The following is a 16,142-nucleotide window of genomic DNA, read 5'->3' on the forward strand; positions in this document are numbered from 1 at the left end:
CAGACGGTGCAGCCAGTGACATTTTAATCGGTGGGCTGCTTATTAATGTTTTTATATGTTTTCAAGTAATATTTATTTTAATAGATTTTTATTATGGAAACCCCAGTAAACAACTGACAAGCTCTATAGGTCATTGATTGGGAAGACTTTCTGGAATGGAACCTGAAGACACACTTACATGCTGACTAGTTTGTCTCGCCTTTTAAACTAACTATACGCATCTTGTTGTAGTAAAGCTTTTATAAAGCAAAAACAGAACAACCCCAAGACTATATAGTTCTATAAAGAATGATATAAAGGTCCATGCAAAGTCACGGAGTAAAGCTTACTCAATGGTGCAAAGCCACCCCTCCACTCCTGGTTTATCAGATTTTACTACTGTAAGAAGAAGTGGAAATATAATGAAAACCTGAAAGATACAGAGCAACAGCAGCAGAATGACTAACCATTTTCCTAATAACACGTTTGAGATGGAAAAAGTGACGGGCTGCCTTTGGCGGGAGTAGTAAATGACTGTATCCTGCCCTGTCTCTATTTTGGGGTAACTTCTTTGAGAAATTAATTTGGTAATATCCCTTTTTGTCCTTGCCTGCTAAAGGACAAACACATGAGAAGAGTTTGACAGACTTTATACAATAGGCCTCTTCCCAATTTGAAGTAGTTTTGGTTCAGTAGCTGCAGATTTTGTCCACAAAGTATATCTTCCCCTGACTTTTGGTCACAAGGGAAAAGGAATCCAACATCCCGCCTAGATATGTCCCAAGCCAGTCTCCATCTCTGTCCCCTGGGCGCGACCGCCTCTCCGAACCAGGAGGGTACCTTATAAAACAATAGGGATGAAAGTAAAACATAATTAAGGTGACCCAAGAGAAACCCTTCCGCATGCAGAGTGAGACGGCGTGAGCTCCTTCCTGTCTGCCCTCTGAGAGCCCTGTCGTGGTCTCTGCCCAGGAGGACTGGGACAGTCTCCCCAGCACGAGGAGGGCCCCGGTTCCCAGGTCCCGCAGCCGGCCTTGACCGCGCCCGTCGGCCCTCCCGGGTGAGACCAGCACATGGTGTTCTGTGCTTCTTTGTTGTCATTATTGCAAAATATTTTTTTAAAGAAGTGTTATTTTTCAACAGACCCATAAATTAGCACTTGTTGTATGGCTCTCAGTTTAAACCACCCCCGTGTCCATTAGCCGGTGACGTGATGGTTCCCTGACCGCTCGTTTCCAAGCCGTGTCCTCAGCGCCGCGCTGCGGGCTTATTGCTGGGTTTTAAAGATGTTTTTAACTTACATATAAATGTTCTTTTCTAATCTGTGTTTCTTTAAAGATGATTAAAACTGTAGTTTAAAAATACGTGTGTGTGCGTGTGTGTTTCCTAATTCCAGAGGCTTTAAATTCTGTCTGTAGGACTGTATACTGGGCCTGTCCCATCATGAGAGGTGAGATGCTCTGTTTTTACTAAAGGATTCTTCAATATGATAATTTTCTAAGGCGTTGTTGACTCTTTAACTGCTTAAAAATTATTTAAAACAAACTGTAGTCACATTGTAAGCACTTTGGGAGGCAATTCAAACAACCTCAAATTAGGGGCGCCTGGCTGGCTCAGTCGATAGAAGGTGGGACTCTTGATCTCAGGGTCATGAGTTCAAGCCCCACATTGGGCATAGAACTTACTTTAAAAAACAAAACCAGGGGCACCTGGGTGGCTCAGTGGGTTAAAGCCTCTGCCTTCGGCTCAGGTCGTGATCCCGTGGTCCTGGGATTGAGCCCAGCATCATGCTCTCTTTCTGCTCAGGAGGGAGCCTGCTTCCCTTCCTCTCTCTCTGCCTGCCTCTCTGCCTACTTGTGATCTTTGTCTCTCAAATAAATAAATAAAATCTTTAAAACAAACAAAAAACAAAACCAGGGCGCCTGGGTGGCTCAGTTGGTTAAGTGGCTGCTTTGGGCTTAGGTCATGATCCTGGAGTCTTGGGATCGAGTCCCGCATCAGGCTCCCTGCTCAGCAGGTCTGCTTCTCCTTCTGACCTTCCCCCTCCCATGCTCTCTCTCTCTTTCTCTCTCTCTCTCCCAAATAAATAAAATCTTAAATAAAAATAAAAAACCAAACCAAACCCTTACACCCATATATGGTATCTATAGCAGAGCACAAGGAGTCCGCCCCATGAGGTTCCAGTGCCATGATTCCAACCTGGAATGTGTTTCCAGAGGCTCTTCTGGACTCTGCCATGACTGTTGTGGAGGAAACCTCTGGTAATGTGGACCGTTGTACAAAGATGCTAGGCTGAACACGTCCAAGACAATCTCATCTTGGTGCTTTCTCGCTGGAAGACCTTAGACTGTGATGGCAGTTTTAATGACCCCATTTTGAGATTCAGGGCTGTGCTGAAATTGGGCCATGACCGAGAGCGGTAGGGACGCAGCAGCCAGATGCCTGCCAGCCCATCCGTTCCCCGTGTTTATCCTGACAAGCGTGACAGCGTGGGTCACTGAATTGACTTCACGGTATGGAAGACCCCCTATTTCATATAGATGGACATCGTAGTGTATTTTATCTTTTTCTTTGAGCTGTTCATTCCACAATTCTTTAATGACTTCCCACCCACGTGCTGGTAGCTACAAAATAAACCACTGGCCTTGGCTTCAGGAAGCTAATCAATGATCACTACAGAGTACAGTAAGTGCTTTATTCCAGGCGTGCACAAAGGGCCTTTGGAATCGGGAGGGGGCGGGGGGGGGCGGGGGAGGCGGGGATCACGGGGCAAAGCCGGCTCTCGGTTTGTGAGGAAGCCTGCTGCTGGCTGGCAGCGCGCTGGGAGGGGCTCTGATGCGAGGAAGAAGAAAAGCGCAGGTCAGGAATGTCACAGTGTTGCACACAAATAGGGGAAAGAGCAGTTTAGACCCACTGTGTGCCAACTGTCCAACAATAACGTATCTTCCCTCCAATCAGAAAAAGGCATAATGGGAAAAATGGAATTTAGACAAAATAAAAAAACTTTGGAAAATATTTCAAGTGTATAGTCCACTACAGAGCAGCTCGGATCGAACAGGTGCTTCCACCACAGTAGATTCAAATGTGCCTTTTTTTTTCCCTTTTTTTAATAAAAAGCACATCGCCCGTAAGGCCAGCATCCCTTTCCCTCCTCCCTGTCTCGGAAGTAACAACTGTGTCCGTACGAACCTCTTTTGGTCAGCTTTTCATTTGGTTGCCTTTCTTTTAAACTTAGCTGTGTGACTTTAAAAATAATTTTGTGTTCTGTTCCGTGTAGCTGCTCTAGGGGTCTCTAGCAAGATGGCCTGGTTGGCTCAGGCTGCTCCTAGGGCCAGATGCCAGCTCAGACTGGTAATGTCATTAAAATATGGCCGTTCTCCCTCCTGGTCAAGTCTTTTCTATTTTCCTATGACATGTCTTTTATTTTTCAAATATGCTTTTTTTGCTTGTGTGATCTCTTCGTGTCCCGCCCTTCAGAGCAATACCAATGGTATCCATTAGCACAGGCTGTGACCCACGGTCTGGAGGAAGGCAGGTCCTGCTCTGCCGGCCAGGGCGGAATGGGGCGCCCTGCGTCCAGTAGGGGGATGCCGTCACTGGTGCCATCGCTTCTGACAGGGCGAGTGTGAGATCCTAAGATCTGAGCTGAAGTGCCGGATATTCATACCATCAATGGGAAAGGCAGCTGCCCAGCACCCAGAGACCGAGAGCTGGTAACATGAGGTCCCCTCCGCTGGCCAAGGGGCCACCAATCCCTCAAGAAAGCTGAGTTCCTGTTGGTCACAACTTTTAAATTTGTGAGTCATCCATCTGAGGAAGAATGTTATAAACACTGCCTTAGATTTGAGCTTCTCCCATCCAAGAAGACAAAACAACCCCCCGCAAAACCCCCCAAAACAGACAAGTACTGGAAAACCATCCTACAATCCGCAGCCTGTACAATAAGCTGCTTAAAAGAGAAGTCAACACAGGCCCTCTGCTTCTCTACTCGACCCCAGCCCTCCACCGAACACCACATAAGGTCATTTTTGACCTCTGTTGCTGAATTGTGGTGCTTGGTTTCCTTGTTCATGTCATGTGCCCTTTGCAGCATTTGGCTCTGACGACCACTGCCTTCTTGAGATCTTGTCTCTGCTTCTGCTAACGTGTCCTTTGCTTCTCCTGCTGCCTCTGGGGGATCACTGTCTGCAGAACCGTCACGCCGGATTCCCCGTCCGCATGCCTATCCGTTCTACTTCCTCAGTGTCCATCCTGCCCTCCGCACCTAAAAATCACAGGCATCCCAAATTTAGGACAGCAAACTCATCATCTAGTTTCATCACCCAGAACCTGTGATTGCTCTCGGAGTGACTGTCTCATGAGCTCTTGTGAAGAGCTCTCTGGTTACTCGGGTCAGAAACCCGTGTACTGGGGCGCCTGGGTGGCTCAGCAAGTTAAGCCTCTGCCTTCGGCTCAGTTCATGATCTCAGGGTCCTGGGATCGAGCCCCACGTCGGACGCTCTGCTCAGCGAGGAGCCTGCTTCCTCCTCTCTCTGCCTGCCTCTCTGCCTGCTTGTGATCTCTGTCAAATAAATAAAATCTTAAAAAAAAAAAAAAAAAAAAGAAGAAGAAAGAAGGAAGGAAGGAAGGAAGGAAACCCGTGGACTACACTTAGCCTGAAATTTATGTCAAAATCCTAACCCCAGGGTAAGGGTGTGAGGAGGTGGGGCCTCTGGGAGGGGCTAGGGTCATGGGTGTGGGGCCCTCAAAATGGGATTCGTGCCCTTGTAAAAGAGAACTCAGAGAGCGACCTTCCTGCTTCCACCGTGGCGGGCACAGTGTAAACGTGGGCGGACTGCAACCTCCACGAGGGCCTCTCACCCAAACTTGACCAAGCTGGCACTCTGATCTTAGACTTCCAACCTACCGAACTGTGAAAAATAAGTTTCCGTCTGTTATAAGCCACCCAGTCTATGGTTCTTTGTTAAAAAGCCTGAGCGGACTAAGGTGCTTCCTTTTATTATGCTCCGGTCATGATGGAGAATTATACTTCCTGCAGTCTCTCTCTCCTGCCTCCCAGCCTTTGTATCTGCTGTTTCTTCACCCAGAATTCTCCTCCATACCACATCCCCCCCGACCTTTCCCGCCTAGCTAACGCTGGGTTCATCGTCAGGATACGGCCTCCTCACTGTCGCTAGTCAGGGAACGTTCGATGAGCTTATACTATGTGCCAGGAATAATGATGAATGCTGACCATTCAAACATGACCTACTTCTCTCTGGGGCCGAGACAGGAGCCTGGCCCTGCCTTAAGCCAACCCCCTGGGCTCTTTGTGCTAGAATTGAAACGTTCTTTCAGTCATTAGATGCATAAAGTTGTCAAAAAGGAAGTTCTCTCCTGCCAACGTTAATTCAAGAGAAAAACAGCGAGCACATCGCAATGGAGAGGCGTTCTGGGAAATAACCTGACCGGTACAACTCAAAACTGTCAAGGTCATCAAAAATAAGGTCTATGAGGGGCGCCTGGGTAGCTCAATGGGTTAAAGCCTCTGCCTTCGGCTCAGGTCGTGATCCCAGGGTCCTGAGATCGAGCCCCGCATCGGGCTCTCTGCTCAGTGGGGAGCCTGCTTTCTCTTCTCTCTCTGCCTGCTTCTCTGCCTATTTGTGATCTCTGTCTGTCAAATAAATAAATAAAATCTTAAAAAAAAAAAGAGAAAGAAACTTTAAAGAGCAAAAGACTGTTTCTTTGTTTTGTTTTTTAAAAATAATATCTAAGAAATTGTCACTGTCAAGGGAACCCAAGGAGACGTAACGACTAAATAGGCACTAGATCCTACTTGGGGTTCTGCAAAGGCCATTAGGCTAAAAGAAAGACTAAGGAAATCTGAATAAAGTGTGGGCTGTAATCAGTCATGTATCAGCGCTGGTTAAAGTTATAACAAATGTACCATCTAAGGTAAGATTCTAGCATTTTGGGAAGGAGAGCCTCGGTGGGATAACCACTCAAGCACCCAACTCTTAGCTTCTGCTCAGGTCTTGGTCTCCAGGTCTGATTCTGGGTCGTGGGATCAAGCCTGTGTTGGAGCTGAGCGTGGGGTCCGCTTAGAGTTTCTCTCTCCTCCTCCCTCTGCCTCTCTGCTCCGTGCACACTCTCCATGTGTCTCTCAATAAAGAAATAAATCCTTGGGGCGCCTGGGTGGCTCAGTGGGTTAAGCCACTGCCTTCGGCTCAGGTCATGATCTCAGAGTCCTGGGATCGAGTCCCGCATTGGGCTCTCTGCTCAGCAGAGAGCCTGCTTCCCTCTCTCTCTCTCTGGCTGCCTCTCCATCTACTTGTGATTTCTCTCTGTCAAATTAATAAATAAAATCTTTAAAAAAAAAAAAAAAGAAAGAAAGAAATCCTTAAAAAAAAACCTGGGGAACATGGGGTATGTTTACCACAGTTTCTGTAAATCTAAAACTATTCTAAAAGAAAAAGCATATGTATCTCTATCCATTTATAGGTAGATAGATTTCAGGGATTTAGCACATACAATTACCAACACACCACACTTTGTTGTTGTTGCTGCCGCACACAATATGGAATTCATCAGAATCCCTGTGCTTTTAAAGAACAGCGCTCTAACTGTAGCGATCCTCCAGTCCTGATTCCAGACCAGGGGCTAAGCAAGTAAGGGAAATGACTAAGACCATGGACTGAGGTCCTGGGATCAGCACCCAGTGCTGCCAGGACAGATGGAGCCTGTGTAGGGGATGCGGGGTGAGGGTGGGGAGATGGAAGCTGGAGGGGTGGCTGAGAACACAGTGTTTGAAATGGAAACTTCTGGTGGATGACTAGGTCTGAAGCATGCCAGCTGGTGGCCTGACTTAGAACAGCGACAAGATTGTCCCTGGAAGGCAGGTCAGGGACCCAGGAGGCAGGAGTGCTGGCAGGTTCTTCTGTAAAGATGTTGAAATCATCAGGGATTGTGCCCCGGAAAGAATGATGCTAACCAGGTTCCAGTATTTTCTAGTGGGGAGTGACCCAGGTGTCGGCAGCAAGGGGGGACAGCGAGTCTACTGTTTTAGGAAGGAAGCAGGGGAAATTTTTTGCATGTGACAATGAGAAGGAAGCAGGGGATCTTCCTCACCTCCAGGCCCAGTGATGAGAGAGGGAAACCAGCTAACAGTTAAGGGGTCTGCAAGGAAAGGTATGACCCCATGAGAGATCTGGGTTTTCATCAGAGCGAACACAGAAGGGAAGTAGTTGAGGAGGCATGGGGTATTTTACTAACAAAGTGACATAAATTCCTGGGACAGTGGCAGGTTTGGGGGAGTGGGGAGGGTGTGGAAGAGAAGCAGTACAGAGCTGCATGGGGTTGCAAGGCTTCCACTTTGAATACTGATGAAAAGAGACGATCTGGAAAACAAATATATTGAAATGCTATGCTCTAGACAAAAGAAACTTCCACGCAGTCACTGTGGCAGCGTGAAGTCTGGATGGCTTAGCCATTTGTACAGGACTTTCCACCAAAAGGCACCGCCATCATAGACTAAAAATACGTATTCACACTGGTTTATGGGTCCAAATTCCTAATGGAACAAAACGTCAGGAGCACATGATTATCAGAATAAAATTCCGTAGTTCTCCATCGTTAGTCAGTTTCTCCCTGAGCGAACTGATTCAGAAAGTCAGATGAGAGTCATTCGGGCTGTTTCCTTATATTGGATGTATTTTGAATGATCCTCTTGTCTACTTTTCTGTTATTCTTGATAAAAGCTAATCAAAGTTTTTATTAATTTTATCTGTTTATGGCCTACCTGTGCCCCTGAAGGAAAATTACTTTCAGGAAAAGCCTGTGCCCCAGTATAAAGGAAGAAAAGTCCATGTGACTTACTCATTACCGCCTCAAACACATATACAAATGTACCGTATTTTCTGTTTTTGTGGGTCGGAGTGGGGCTCAGCGAACATGCAGCTTACTTGATCTGCATATTAACTGCATCCTTAATTTCTCTTTCTGGGACACCTGCATGGCCTAGTCAGTTAAGTGTCTGCCTTGGGCTCAGGTCATGATCTCGGGGTCCTGGGATGGAGCCCCAAGTCAGGCTTCCTGTTCAGCGGAGGAGTCTGCTTCTCCTCTTCCTTCTGCCTCCCACTCCCCCTGCTTGTGCGCGCTCTTTATCAAATAAACAAAATCTTTAAAAAAAAAAAAAAAGAATTTAAAAAAGTCTTTCTTTCCTTCTTCCTGTTGTCTTTTTAAGTCAGTCTCTTAGGTTGGCCAAGTGAAAATGTGTCTGGCCTTGTTTGACTTAAGTAGAGGTGCAAACAACTAAAAATCAGTCTTTTTCTGGTGGAATGATAATTAACTCTGTTATAACTTTCTTTCCTCCAGCTCTCTCACTCTGTCTGTCTCTCCCTCTCTCTCCCCACCCCAGCTGAGCACAGGGTTTTAGATTCCTTCTCTTTCTGGTGCCATCCAGGGTGAAGAAACTTCCTTCTCTCTGTGTGTGTGTGTGTGTGTGTGTGTGTGTGTGTGTGTGTGTTTTAATGCAGAAGGAACATACTAATTAAACTGGTCAGGGAGGACACTGGCATAGATACCTTGAGAAGTGCTAGCAATGCCATCATCAATTAAGGATGAAATGACATCTCATGAACATCCCTGTTCCCCTGCTGCTTTCCAGTGATAGACTTTAAAGGAATAACTTGGGTCAATAAAGTTTTTGCTTCAAATCTGTTCAAAAAGTTAGAGAATTCTATGTGGTGAGATTAGGGGAGATACCTCTTCAAATTTTTTGTGTTTTACCAATTTTTCATAATGAACATATGTTCCTTTTTATAATCAGAGGAAAGCTGTTTCAAAAGCAAGATAGTGTATAATTTCTTAAGATTTCTTTCTTTTTTTTTTTTTTTTGAAAGATTTTATTTATCTGGGATCATGACCTGAGCCGAAAGACAGATGCTTAACCATCTGAGCCACCCAAGTGCCTCAAGATTTCTTTTTAAAAAAGATTTTTATTCATTTATTTCTTTTAAAGAGAGAGGGAGAGAGAGAGACCATGAGACTGAATAGGAGGAGGAGCAGAAGGGGGGGGGGAGAGAGACAAGCAGACTCCCCACTGAGCTCAGAGCCCGAGGAGGGCTTGATCCCAGGACCCTAAGATCATGACCCGAGTGGAAACCACGAGTCAGATATTTAACTGACTGAGCCACCCAGGAGTTCCATAACTTTTTAAGATTTCTATGGAAAATCTGATATGCAAGAAAATTGAAGCCATGTGAGGAGCTTGGACTGCTGAAGCCCTCATCCCAATATGCTGATATTGTTAAAAAGATGAAAGGGTGATTAAAATTACAGTGTCGATGGGGAGAGCGGTGAGGGATGGAAAGCTAACTCCTAGTTTTCCCGCCACATAATAGCACATGACAAGTAGAAAAGCCAGACTCCTGGAGTGATTTAAGCGTTTCTGCTGAAGCAAGAAAGCCCTTAGGATGGGTTTGCCAGAAAGATTTAGGCAAGCTGTAAACCGCAAAAAGACCAAGGAAAGTGGAAAGAGAGAGATGTTTGGAAGAAAGCTGAAGAGAAGGCATTTCACTTCTATTTTGCAACAGTTACATTGGGGCAAGATGGGAGTGTTAGAGTCCTTGAGTCTGAAAGGGATAAACAGCATTTGGCACAAGTTAGGGAATATTCATTATCAAAATAGACAGAATTTCCTAAAGGTCCCCCTTATGTTGGTGGAAGAGAATGAGCCGCAGTGGGATTATAAAGTCACTTTCTTGTTCCTCGGGGCTGCACCTGTAAATGCTCGCAGCCCACTTCTTGCTTCCCACCCCTGGATGAAATTTCCAGTAGGGCTCATCATTTCATGACTTTTCGTATCTAGTCACTTTTAGTCAGTAAAAGTTTTCATTTTGGCTATTATTTTTTTTTTAAGATTTTATTTATTTATTTGACAGACAGAGATCACAAGTAGGCAGAGACGCAGGCAGAGAGAGAGAGAGAGGAGGAAGCAGGCTCCCTGCTGAGCAGAGAGCCCGATGCGGGACTCGATCCCAGGATCCTGAGATCATGACCCGAGCCGAAGGCAGCGGCTTAACCCACTGAGCCACCCAGGCGCCCTCATTTTGGCTATTAAATGTTTGGCGTGGTGGAGCACTGAAGCCCTTCCTCAAGCCTCCTTCCTCCCCAGGTCAGACCTGCCGTGGCGGGGGAGCCCTCCCTGGGGAAGCTTCGCTCCTCCGTTGCTTCTCTTTCCTCCCACTCTGCCATCCTTGGAATCTGACCCTCCTCACCTTCCTCTCCTCCTCCATCAAAATGTGGGCTGGAGCAAAGCCTGTTTCCAGTAGCTTCTTTCCAGGCAGTTATCTGGCCTGTTTGTTTGTTTGTTTTTGTTTTTAATTACTCCTCAAAGAAGAGCTTGTACTCGGAGTATCTTCGGGGATTTTCATTTGGGGAGAGGAGGAGGGGAGGACTTCACGCAGCAGAGGCAATTGTCTTTTCAACATCTGGGACTGACTGTCCCACTTCTAGAAGGGGATTTGCAAGGCTCTTAAATGAGAACTCCCCAGAGAGGGGCTTGGGATCAGCTTCTTCCTGCCCCACCTCCCCTGTCTTGCTTTCTGCTGTATGTTCCAGTTTCCCCCAGGAAAAGCTTTCTGGTGTGCTGACTCACTGTCACTCTGCATGGCTCACATGTAGTGGGCCAGAGCTCAGCTGACGCTGGAGCCCCTGGCCTTGCTGTGGAGGGACAGTTGCACTAACCAGGCAGTGCTGCTGCACTTGCAAAAATTATGGGGTGCAGGGGCTGGAGGGAATGATGTGAGGAGGGATTATCCTGGGGGCAGCTCCTCTCATAGTGGTGTCCCCCAGGCGAAGGCATGCAAGGATTGTAGAACCCCATCTCCCTAAGCCATCATTTCATTAGCCAACACACTTCTGCGAGACCATCAGTGCATTTTGACCCAATCCATGTTTTCTTTTGTGTCCACACACTCATCAAGAAAACCCGTCAACTGCCTTGCTCACTACTCAGGCGGTTCTTTATGTTGAGAGTGCAGGCTGCCGGTGTGGGGCTACGGATCTCTATGAAGCCACAAATTCCAATTCCCATGCCAATTTCACAACCAGTGGTCACTAAAACATCACCTGCTGTCCTGTGTGGGGCCGTCAAAAGTTATTTGACATAAAAATAGTATGTTCATCTTGAAATCACTGATTTAGGCCCAGTGGGACTCAAACCCAAGTCCGAGAATGGTATGTCATTGGAGTCAGCTGGGGAGCTATTTTTAAATCCCCACCCGAGGTCTTAGTTTATACGATGGCGCGTGAATGGTTCTGATGTGCCAAGGTTGGGGACCATTGAAAAGTATTTCCCAGTGGATCAATCTGGCAATTCCTGGAAAAAGCCAATGAGGAGTCATGGCTCCAATAGACGTTGGCGAGACATGCACAAGACAAGGAGGCGTTACCCCTGGATCATACAACAGGATGGTAGATAGTGTGGTTTCTTCCTTATTGGCTTACTGAGGCCAGACACTGTTCCAAACAGGGTAAAGGAGTGGCTGTGGAAGAAGGATGGAGTGAAGCTCATAGTGTGGGGAAGACAGGTAAACAGGGTAAATATGCTTTAACACAAGCTCTCTGGGTACCTCTAGGCGTTACACAGTAAGAAGGTGGATACAGTAGATGGACTGGCCAGATCTGCTTGAGGTCATCCAGGAAGCTACACAAAATTGGGGACCACTGCAATTGCATCCCTTGGAATCAGCTGGGCAAGAGACAGGGCAGAACTTCTAGGGGTGGAAACAACATTGGGAAAGAACAGAGATGAGACCGAATATGGCCCAATGTTCCATGAACTGTAAATGCTTGCCATTTACAAGCATTTGGGGGTGGGGACAGGATAGGAGGAGCTCAATGGCCAGAGCGATGGGATGGCAGGAAGTCTGGCAAGGGGCCAGCTCCTTAGGAGGACTGCATGCTAAGTACTTTCTGGGAATTTATTCTATGGAAATGGAAGGCTGCTGAGAAATTTAATCAAAGAAGTGTCCCGAGGGAGCAATCTCCTGTTGAACCAGTGAGTGGGGCACCAGCAGATACAGGGAGGGGGTTGGGGGCTCTTAGGATAATCCTGGTGGGAGTTTCTGCAGCCATTGGATCTGAGTTGATGAAGTGGCTGATGGGATGACCTTGGGGAGGTCGGGGGAGGGGGGGGTGGGGGGTGGGGGGTGATGGGGGCTGAGCCATATGAAATGACTTCCCAGTTCCGCTCTTGGTGGATGGGGCAGCAGCCCGTTCCCAGACTGGAGCAGTACAGGAGGAGGATCACACTGGGTCACTGGGTGCGGACGGGGAAGACTCTAGAAACAAGCAGTTGAAGGGAAGTGGAATCTGAGAGCAGCGGCCAGGGAAATGGGAGCGGAAATAGGAGAATGAGAGTCACAGACACCCAGGAAGCTGAACATGTCCAGGAGGGAGCCTTGAAAGGAGTCCACAGTAGGACCCGAGCTGAAAGCTCTCAATTGCTTTCGGCCTCAGGCAAGCCCAGGTACCTTCCGCAGAGACCCTGGGCGGCCAAGCCGGCAGGGCGGAGGTGGGCTCAAGGAAAGACCAGCGTGGATGTAACCCCCCGGCGCTCGGGCAGGGCGGACACCTGGCTTCCGGGTTCCGGAGGAGAGACTCTGGCCGGCTTTAGTTTGCAATGTATTAGCAATGTTTCCTGAAGCTATAATTGGGTTTATTTCTCTGCCTAAATTTTGATTACAGTGGTGAATAGGGACTATAAATTATCATAAAAGGAGTGACACTGACAAGGAAGAAAATCTTGCCCCGGGTACTTGTCAAAAATACACCCATTTGGAGGTCAGAAGGAGGGGGCGGAGGGCTACCGAATCCGGGGATCCGCCGACCTGCCTGCCCCACACCCACCTCGCCCGCCGGCTCCCCGGGGCCTGCCGGCTCCCCGGCCCTTCAGGCTCCCCGGCCCTCCGGGGGCGTGGCCACCTGCAGCCCCGCCCCGCCGCCCGCGGCCACGTGACCTGTCAGTTTGCGGAGAGGGACGAAAATGGCCGCCGGGTTTGGTGAGGGCGAAGCGCTGGAAGCCGCCGCCTCTCCCATTCCCGTCTTCTGACGGCGCCTGCGGCAGAGCAGACCCTTTCCGTCCGAGCTGTGGGGCGCGGGCCTCAGGCCGGGCTGTGAGACGGTCAGTGCGATGGTCGGCTCCGCGGCAGGACGGGCAGAGGAGGTGGGGGCCAGGCCCGCGGGGAGGGGGCGAGGCCCGGCGCGGCGGGCCCGCGGCCTGGTGGGGGGGGGGGGGGCGAGGCCGGGTGTAGCAGGGCCGCGGCCGGCGGAGGAGGGGGCGAGGCCGGGTGTGGGGGCCCGCGGCTGGGCGCTCGGGAGCTCGAGGTCCGGCTTTCCCCGGGAGGCCGCGCTTGCTGGAGCGCCGCGAAGGCCTCGCACTCGGTGTCTCGGGTGGTCAGTCTGGCGGGCGGCGGGGAGGTGCGTGTCTGGGGCGGCGGGGAGGGAGCATGGGGGAGGGGCCTCGGGGAAACTGTTTTCTTTTGTGCGGCAGCCGCTGGCACACCCTCGGTCTCGGGAGCCGCCTTAGCTGCTCCGTTAGGGCAGGTGCTCAGGTTTCTTTCTCCGGCTTCCGAGGGCCAGGTGGATGGTTTTCTTCCTTTGCTTTCTTACCGGGCTTCCTTGCTCTCTTGTCCGGTGCGGGCCTTTGAGTGCCTGGAAAAACAGCAGCAAGGCGTTGATTGCGATGCCTCCATGATTTATTTATAGGGAAACGATTTCTTTGTCCGCCAGCAATATTGGATTATTTTTCTTTCAAGTTGTTTTGACATAGAGAAAGCTTTAAACCAATGAAGGACGTTTTCTTGTTAGTAACTGTTGATGGAGCCGTCTCTGCGAGCCGCTAGGGGCGCCGGCTGAAAATGCAGTTTTCCGAGCCTTACCTTCAGAAATTGCTGTGCAGCCGGCCGGGGTGTGGCTCTGCAGTCACGCCTTCCGATTCCACCCGGCGATTCTGATGTTTTGTCATTGCCCACACTGGGACAACACCGGGGACTGAACATCTAAAAATGTTCAAAGCACCTTCGCGAGCTGATGGAGAGCCAGCCGGGAGAAGTGGCTGCGGCCGCGGCGTGTTCTTTGTTCCCTAGCTTTAGCCGCATGGAGACTGGTCATCAGAATCATTTTGGGCTGCTTGTTAAAACGTCAATTCTGGGCTCATCCCAGATCTGCCGGGTGGGATTCTTTCCGGTAGAAGCCAAGGAATATTTGTGTTTGACAGACTTGCCGAGGAGCTCTGGTGCACACAAGTGTGAGGATCCTCGTTCTGCATTCTTTGCGTGAATGATATCCAGATGGTTTTTACAGATACTGCTGGATTAACCAACCCATCCTTTTTGGGGCATGTCAAATTCAGCCTGGCCAAAGCACCCCATGGCCAGAGTAGGGAGGTGGTAGGGGGCTATGACCCTGCAGAAAAAAAGTCCTCACTTCCTTCTGACTTGCCTTTTGGTTAATGGGTGCACCTCCTCCAGTCACTGATGCGTATCATCTAGTCATCCTTGACTTTTTTTTTTTTAATCTCCAGTCACATAGTTTCTTTGATTTTACATCCAGAATCTCTCTTCTGGGTATTTTGGTAGGTTAAAAGGTCAAATATGGGGGATTTTATAATGTTCAAGCTCATATCTCTCATTTCTTCTTCATTTCCTGTGGGTTATTTTGGTGGTTCCCTGACTGGTGTCCAGAGTTCTAATTTTTCTTTCCTGGGCTACATACACTGCTGAGAGATTCACTTTCCTAGAATCATGCCCGTGTGCCATCCCCCTCTTCCTGCTTTTGCTCAAAAACTGTCAGTTTCTCAGCTTTATCTGCCGTGTATTAGGGCTGTTTGGAAGGCACAGAACAGAGACTTACTCTTTTACCTCAGGGAAAAGGAGATTTATGGGAATTAATGAGAATCAGCAAGAAATCAGGACCCAAGGCAGCTTCACCTTCTGCCTCTCTGTCAGGGGCTGCATTTGTTTTCTTACATCTCTGTTCATATCTGTTAGGTTCTCTCTGCTGACTGGTTATCTCAAAACTGTATCATCTGGCACATTGCCCATAATGACGGAGACTTTGGTGTCTGATTCCCAGTTCTGAAGAGGAATCTCACTGGCCCGGCTTATGTTTTTGAGCACTCACGTGTCCCAGATCATGTGCCTGTCCCTGATGACGGCTGATGGTAGAAAACAGGGCTGTCGAGGGTAGCAGAGCCTGTGGGCAGGCAAAGACCTAGGGAAGAGGCATGTTTAGTACACCTACGCAGTTATTCAGTTTGATAGTTACTGATTCTATTTGGTATATTCCTGGGATAGGTTCTAGGGATGTAAGGACAAAGGAGAGACAGCCCTTATCCTTGAAGAAGTTACAGATCTAACCAATCACCTTCACTTCCCGTCCTAGCGCTTACTCTTTACTTAAACATTCCATTCATGCTATTCATTGTTTTTGGGTGTACGCTACCTAGGCACTCGGCTGTCCATGTTTATCTTCTCGTGACAATACCAAGGTCTAACTGTGTGATGCAGGCCAGTTCCTGACAGTCAGGGGCTGCTTTTCTCTTTCTCAGCTCCAATTTTGTAGGCATTACACCAGATATAAGGTGGGTCTTTCCTCAAGAACTTGGGAGTTTAGAGTTGTGGACAAGAATGAGTAAAATGGTATATGAGCTGTCAACCTGAAGCATATCCACAGGTTATAGAGACTGAGTTCAGGGCACTGGCCCAGCCTAGAGCAAGCAGCCAGTTGGAGGCTTCCAGAAGATAATGTTAGAGCCAGTCCATATGGATGAGTAGAAACTGTCCAGGCATATCTATGGAGGATGGGCTTTCTAAGCTGAGGGAGAAGTAAATGCAGAGGCCTGGGGAAAAAAAAAAAAAAGTGTGGGGCAGCCAAGGGTTGCAAGCAGATTAGTCAGCCTGGACCTGGAAGAGTCGAGGTGGAAGCTTTGTGTCCTTTGTGGGAGGGAGACAGAGATGAGGCTGGAATGGTGAGATGGGGCAGGGTTGCGAAGGGTCTACAGGTTTTCATAATCATAATCCAGAACTGTGTTTATGAATCCTCACTGCTCTACACAGAGCATAGCTTTTCATAGGAATTATAGAATTGAATCTTTACAGTAGCTTTCAAAGGATTTGAGA

General features: G+C 48.5%; 1 protein-coding gene across 10 annotated transcripts in view; it reads left to right on the forward strand.

Annotated features, from left to right (window-relative positions):
• Positions 1–13,006: 13,006 nt before the first annotated feature.
• KIDINS220 (kinase D interacting substrate 220) overlaps positions 13,007–16,142 on the forward strand; it is a 92,631-nt gene continuing 89,495 nt past the window's right edge. For 9 of the 10 annotated variants that reach the window (XM_059132705.1, XM_059132708.1, XM_059132709.1 and 6 more), the window contains exon 1: positions 13,007–13,144. The gene's annotated coding sequence lies outside the window, so the exon portion shown is untranslated. Of the gene's footprint in view, positions 13,187–16,142 lie in introns of all 10 variants that reach the window. The other variant, XM_059132706.1, reaches the window with a different exon arrangement.

This window comes from Mustela lutreola, chromosome 9 (genome assembly GCF_030435805.1).
Source record: "Mustela lutreola isolate mMusLut2 chromosome 9, mMusLut2.pri, whole genome shotgun sequence".
Classification (NCBI taxonomy): Eukaryota; Metazoa; Chordata; class Mammalia; order Carnivora; family Mustelidae; genus Mustela; species Mustela lutreola.